Below are 6,939 nucleotides of genomic sequence, written 5' to 3' on the forward strand. Positions count from 1 at the left end.
CTTCCTTCCTTCCTTCCTTCCTTCCTTCCTTCCTTCCTTCCTTCCTTCCTTCCTTCCTTCCTTTCTTTCTTTCTTTCTTTCTTTCTTTTCTTTCTTCCTTCCTTCCTTCCTTCCTTCCTTCCTTCCTTCCTTCCTTCCTTCCTTCCTTTCCGCCTCGGCCGCCGTCGGGCCAGACTTTGCCTCCAGAAGCGCATCAATGGCACAGCGAGAGCGCGGGAGGCAGGCGAGGGGAGCGCCAGTGGATGATGAAAACGGAAAACTCCGAATGGTAACTAAGAGGCAGCTTGTTAACACGAAGACTAATTAACCACTGGAGCGGCTTGCCCGAGGGAAGGGGCAGATGTAGACGCGGCTTCAACGGAGCCCGGCGCCCGCGCTCGCTCTTCCGCCGCGGAGGCGCTTCTCCGTCTCGGGCGTCGCGGAGGGGGAGCAGGACCACCGCCGCCGCCCCCCCCCCGCTCCCCTCCTCTGAAAAGACCCGGGAGGGGGGGCCGCGCGCACGGGGGGAGGGGGGGGTCTTCCCCGCGGCCACGCTCGGCGCCCCGGACCGCCTGGCCCTCTCCGGCCCTCGCTGAGCGGTCGGGGCTGGGAAAGGCCCGCGGGAGCAGGAGAGACGCCCCGGCGGGTCCTGCCCGGACGGAGGGCGACGCGTGTCCGAGCCAGGGAGAGGGACGGGACGGGGGTAGGGGGTCCCAGACCCTCACCCCCACCCCCCACCTCGATGGCAAAAGGTGGAGCCGGCGGCGGGGGGGGGGGGCCGACCCCGGGATGCGCGGTGCCCGGTTCTCTCCCCCGGGCAGGGACCGGGCGAGGGCTCCATTCAGAGCGGGGAGGAAGCGGCCACACCTGCCGGCCCGAGAAACGGGGGCAGGGTGTTTCCCCCCCCCCCAATATACTTTCTGCCTCCCTTCGGGTGGTCCGGATCCGGCCTTTCTCTCAGGCAGAGAGAAACGATGGCCAAATATACAGTATTGGAAAGAAACGGTCATGAATCCAGAAAGCCGCCTTCCCCTTCCAGGCGGATCGCCAGCCCTCGAGGCCCCTTTGCTCCCGGCTTGGTCACCCTCAAAAGTTCCGCGGCCTCCGCTCCGTCTTTCCTTCAACCGTCTCTCAGACGGTTCAAGGTCTGTGTCGGATGATGGTCGGTGTCTTCCTCCTTCGCTCGTCTCTGTCCCTGGTTGTTACGCTTCCGGCCTCCTCCGTTTGCTGCCAGGCGGGGGCCTCCGAACCGGGTGGCCGGCCTGGTGGTCGAGAGCATTGGGGTTTTTGTAACTGGAAAAGCGACAAAGGGCTGAGGGGGAGATGGAAACAGGAGGGGGTCTTCCCTGGTGGGACCCCCAGCCGGCCTCTGGCCAGTGGGTGAGCCCCACGGCGGCGGCGAGTCTGGGTCTGGCCGCGACACCAAAGGCAGCGGGAGCGCCGGCCGGCCTGCCTTCCTCTCCAGGGGCTTGCTTCGGGAGAGGTCGGGCCCTCTCTGGACCCTGTGGCCTCCTCTGCCTGGGACCGTCCGTGTGGACGGGTGGGGGGGCCCCTCCCCCCCTCCCCTCGCCCTTCTCCCCAAACCAAGTCAATACAAACCAAGAGCAGTGGGTCAGAGGCTGATAAATAATGTCCTGAGAGGGAACGGCTGCTAATCCTCCTCCTCCTCCTCCGGTTCCTCTCTCCTGGGTCAGCACAATTATTATGATTTTTCTCCTTCTGATACTTGATGTCAGGAGTTTCTGCTGCAAATAATCCTTGGGCTTCTTAAAGGATTAAGCAAAGGACAGCAGGGGCAGGAAGGAGGAGGAGGAACCCCCCCCCCCCCGTGAAGAAGGAGCCCTGCCGCTGGCTGTCTCCCGTGTGGAAACCAGGAGGGCCGCCAGGGAGGCGGCTGGCGGTGCAGACGGTTGGAGCACAAGGCCTTCCGCCTCGGTCTGCCTCACCTTCTCGGTTCTCCCAGGGGCCTTGCGCGGGCGCACCTGGTGTGCTTTGGGCCTGCAAGTTCTTCCATCTATTGTGGTGGGTTTCCGGGTTATCTTGAGGACGGTGTGGTGAATTCCCAAAGTTCTAGCCTTCCTTCACAAGGCCCACAGAAAGGTCTGCATCTATATTTAGATCTGCACCTGCTTCCCCCCTTTTCTAACTGGACCATGGGAGGAGGCCAAGGGGAGAGTCCTGATCCTGACCCACCACCACCACCTCCACCCGCAAAGGCCTCTGGATGATGGGCTTCCACAGTGAACGCTGGCGCCAGGCCTCTCCCGCTGACGCAGAACCTTCTCAAAAGACATCCAGGCTGCCAGCCCTTGACATCCCACCTTTCTGCCTCCCTCCCTCCCTCCCTCCCCTGGTGACCTCTCAGTGCTGGCCTGGCGAGGCTCCCACACTGCCTCGTGTCCATTTTGAGCAGACTGGCTTTTCTGATGGGAGGCTGTCCTTCAGGCACAGCCTCGAGGAATCTCTCTGAGGGGGGGGCTCAGAAGACCTTGGAGAGGGGAGGGGGCCGTGGCCAGCAGAGCAGGGAAACCAGGCGGCTCCTACCGTGTTCAGCAACAACTAAAACGAAATGAAAAACGAACCAAAGGGCTTTAAGGCAACCAAATCCATCTCGGAGTGAGCCTCCGCCAGCATGGCTCATTTCTTCAGAGACAAGAAGACATCTTGGCTGGTTGGGAAGCCAGGAGAGCTCGGCCAGAATGAAGTCCGAAGGGGCCGCAATAGTTTGGTTGTGGTTTTCATCGTTGCTCGTGCTCACCTCGTGGAAAGCGCTGCCTCTGGTCCTGAGAATCTCCAGCAGACGCCCCTGGAGAGGAGAGCTCAAACCCCAGGGCAGTGGGGATGCGTGGCTCTGTTTCCCCAGCCGGCTGCTGGGTGGGGGCCCATTTCTGACTCCCCTCCGGGCAGCTAGGGAGGTCCAGGGTCCCCCCTGCCTTCGAGGATCGGTGCAGGAGGGGTGGAGAGAGAGAGATGGGGGGGGTCCTTGGCCCAGGAGTGCCTCTGCCCCAGCCCTTCCCGAAAAAGGGGCCATCAGGATTGGCCTCAGAAAGAATCGCACAAGATTCAAAAGCCTGCCTACGGTTAATCTGCTACAAGGACCAGATCCCTCCCTTTTGTAATCTTTCTTCCTGGGAACGTTAATTACTTCTGAAAACAAATAGGAACAACTTTCCAAGAGAAGCGAGTCTCTTTCAGAAGTGAGGCCCTGGGCATACGTCTTCATTTTTCTTGTCATCTTACCTTTGGATATTTTATTAGATTTCGCCAGCTGATTCAAAGCGAAAGGCATATTACCCTCTGTTTGTTTCAAAGTCTGGAGCTGAAATTGAAAGATGTTCTGGCCATGAATATTTAAAGGGGTCTTAAGAAAAACAGCCTCAACAAGAGAGAAAACACCATTTTCTCCCTAATGTTCCTGGGGAATGTGCACAGCATGGGGCTAATAAGGCTGAGGTGGGGTTTTTTTTCCAGAGTTGGCAGAAACAGTCACAAGACAGACAGACAGACAGACAGACAGACAGACAGACAGACAGACAGACAGACAGACAGACAGACAGACAGACAGACAGACAGACAGAGGTCTTGTGACGTTAGCTGCCTGGGGGCAAGGCAGAGGTACACACATACACACACACACACACACACACGCATGCGTGCATGCACAGCGGGAGGAAGCTAGATTTTGGTGAAAACCATCGGCCTGGCGTGTGCTTTGTTTTCCAAAGTGGGCACGGGCGGGGAGGGCCACCTCCCCAGCTCAGAACTCCTGGTCCTTCCCGACCTGCAGCAGTGTGAGCTCAGGTGGGCGCTGCCTCTGCCCGTGAAGGCACTGTGGTGGCATGCCCTGCAGGGCAGTGAAATGGGCAAAACACCGTCCTCCAAGGGATGAAGTCAGCAGCGTCTGATCCAGCCAAGGAACACAGCTCAGCACCTGCCCAGGGGGATCTACCTCCTCTCCTTACAGCTTGTTTCTTGAAGGTTTCGTTTACTTCATCTCTTATTGTTGTTCTGTGCCATCAAGCTGCCCCCCCCCGACCCCGACGTACGGCGACTCCTTGAATGAGCAAAATGTCTTGTCCTGAACAGCTGGCCTCAGGCTTCTGGGAACTCAAGCCTGTGGCTTCCTTTGGAGAGTCAATGTATTTATTTTTTTTAAAATTATTTATAGCATTTGTATACTGCCCTAGTAGTACACAGCACAATAAAAACAACCAAGTGGCTCAATCCAACCAACCACAGCAAAGGCAGACCAACATTAAAACCTAGTGGCGTGTCAGAACAGCCAGGCAGGGCTAAATAACTTCAAAGCAAGCGACCTTCAAAAGCGTCTTGGAGGAGATGTGTCTTCAGCAGTCTCTTAACATCACGGAGGCAGAGGTCCAGGCATAGCTCCACCAGGAGGTGATTCCAGGGAGATGGTGGAACCCCAAAGAAGGCCTGCTCTCTTGTTGAGGATTTTCTGGCCTCCTTCACTAGAGACACGCCAAGGAGCATCACCTGGGAGGATCTGGTGGCCTCAGAAGATGACCTTGTGGAGAGATGTTCTGATAGGTAACGTAGTCCCAAGTCATGGCGGGCTTTGTAACTAAGAGTCAAAACCTGGAACTTGTAATCAGGGATGCAACCAGTAACCAGTGGAGGCAAGTCAGGACTCGGGAGATGTGGTCATGTTTACTCACGCCTGCCACCGGACTGGAAGCTCCGTTCTGGACATCCTGGAGATCACCAGTACATGTACCAGCGTCCTGAGGGTTCCTTCCTCCAGGTAGGGGCAGAGTTGGGCAATGAGCCTCAGTTGACTGAACACTGACGTAGACATGGCAGCCACATGGGGATCCCAGGAAAGAGCTGGGTCCAGGAGGACACCCAGATTATGAACTGAGTCCGTAAGCAGGAGGTCGACACCATCCGATCTAGGGATGATGCCCCCTCGCCTGTCAGATGGACACCCACAGGAAGACTATCTCCATCTTGTCCAGGTTCCACTTGAGCCTGTTTAGCACATTCTGGAGCCAAAGCCAGATACCACTCAAGCATCTGGATAGCATCCACCACAGAGGTGGAAAAGGAGAGATGGGGTTTCGGAGAATCAGATCATACAGAACCTCAGATTTCCAGAGGACCTCCTCTAGTGGCTTCATGTAGATTTTAAAGAGCATTGGGGAGACTGACGACCCCTCGGGGACCCCACCCTTGAGGTCCAAGAGGCTTGCAAAAAGAGGCAGGTCTTAAGTTGCTCACAAAAATCGAGGAGGGATGGGGCCAGTTGCACCTCTGATGGGAGAGAATTCCAAAGCAACGCAGCCGCCATCATCTTGATATTAAAAGCCCATCAGGCTGATTTTAGGGCATTAACAGGAATGGATGAGGACTCTGGGGAAACTATGGTTTGAGTGTCACCGCTTCAAGTGTCAAGTTTGTGTTCATTTATTTGCTTCCACGGAGGTTGTCCCGTTTGCCCTACGTCGAGCACAGACGGGCCTTGTTGGCAAGGGAGGGCCTGAAAAACGTGAGCCGAGGAGGAACAAATAAATGAGCCCCTGATGTTCCAGGTGCTGCTGCTGGGCCCGCACTGGTGCTGGCTGGCGGAGGGAATACACTTGCACAGCTGCCTCGTCAAACACACACATGCAAAGAGAGAGAGAGAGAGAGAGAGAGAATGAGAGAGGCTGTGAAGGAAGAGGAAGAGTCATCGGCAGGCAGGCAGGCAGGCAGGCAAGCCGGCCAGCCGCTCCCTCGCCACCCCCTCCGCGCCAGCTGCTGACAAATTGTTCAGTGGTGATGCAAATAGGAAGATATTTTGAAATCAGAGGTTTGAGTAATAATAAGCAGCGATTCAGCTTCAGGCTCAGAAGATAAAGTGTCCTGAGGGGATGTTGGCTTGGAGAACAATTTCTCCTCACATCCCCCCCTCTCAAAAAATGAGGAAGATTCATAATCAGACAGTTTAACGCATGCCTGATGCTGTCTCTACCCTCCAACCCATTCCCAAACTGCTACTTCCTGATTGCTAAATGAATGAGGCTCCTTGATAAATATGCACGTCCTCGTCCTCGTCCTCGTCGCTGCCTGTGTTCAAGGACAGAGAGCTCAGTCGTGGAGAGAAAGCCGGAGGGTTTGATGAAGGCTGCCATGCCGGCGTATGAAGATGAACCAAAATGGCTGCACTAGCAAATCCCTGTGGCTGGCTGGCTGGCTCGGGTGAGGAGGGCAGGGGGCTCCATCCCTAAATGTGGACCCTAAACATGCCCCCGTGGCAGGCTCCTGGTGCAGTGTGCCCAGCATCGTCAGCTCTGAGTGGCCACAGTGGCCCTCGGGCTAAGCCCAGAGTTTTCCTTGGCTCCTGCTGGAGCTGCTGCAGGAAAGGCTGTGGGCGCCTTCTCCAGGCAAGTCCCTGTGGCTTTATCCCCGTGGGCTTCCTCCTAATTATTTGTTTGCTGAGGAGTGGTTTTGCTGAGTTGCTCCTGAGCATCTCCCTCCCTGGGAAGGGTCCTCCTTGGTGGGAGCATGGCTCTTTGCAAAGCATGGATGGAGTATGCTATGTCAGAAGTTACTTCCTGGGATGCCAAGGGTATAATGATGGGCTGATTCTGGTCAAGTATTTGTTCCTGCAAATGTAACTGCTTTAGCACTCATGTTATTGGCCTTTTTTTCTCCTCTCGGACAAATCAAAGACAAATAAATGGTGACCAAAAAACTTCCTTCCGTACAAAAGCTGGTATCCTTTTATTGCTGATGGTTGTGAGCGTGGAAGAATCATAAGAAAACTTCTGCCCTAAAGCCGGTCACCTGGATTCGCGATCAAAGAAAAGTGGAGGAATTTGTGCTTGAGGAAACCCTTCCAGGACCGACTGATGCAAATGTACCTGAACGGTGGGAACATTTCAAGAACACTGTTTATATCACTGCCTTGTCCACATTTGGCAAGAAAACTTCTGCCCTAAAGTTGGGTACCTGGAA

At 55.8% G+C, this 6,939-nt stretch overlaps 1 long non-coding RNA gene across 2 annotated transcripts in view; it reads right to left on the reverse strand.

Moving 5' to 3' along the window:
• The window catches only part of LOC144583474 (uncharacterized), a 7,369-nt gene extending 5,556 nt beyond the window's left edge, over positions 1-1,813 (reverse strand). Inside the window, exons 1-2 of one of the 2 annotated variants that reach the window (XR_013537250.1) lie at positions 1,579-1,813; positions 1,064-1,241 (exon numbers count right to left, since the gene is read on the reverse strand). This is a non-coding gene — a long non-coding RNA (uncharacterized LOC144583474). Of the gene's footprint in view, positions 1-1,063 lie in introns of both variants that reach the window. The other variant, XR_013537249.1, reaches the window with a different exon arrangement.
• Positions 1,814-6,939: the final 5,126 nt, after the last annotated feature.

This window comes from Pogona vitticeps, chromosome 1 (assembly GCF_051106095.1).
Source record: "Pogona vitticeps strain Pit_001003342236 chromosome 1, PviZW2.1, whole genome shotgun sequence".
NCBI lineage: Eukaryota > Metazoa > Chordata > Lepidosauria > Squamata > Agamidae > Pogona > Pogona vitticeps.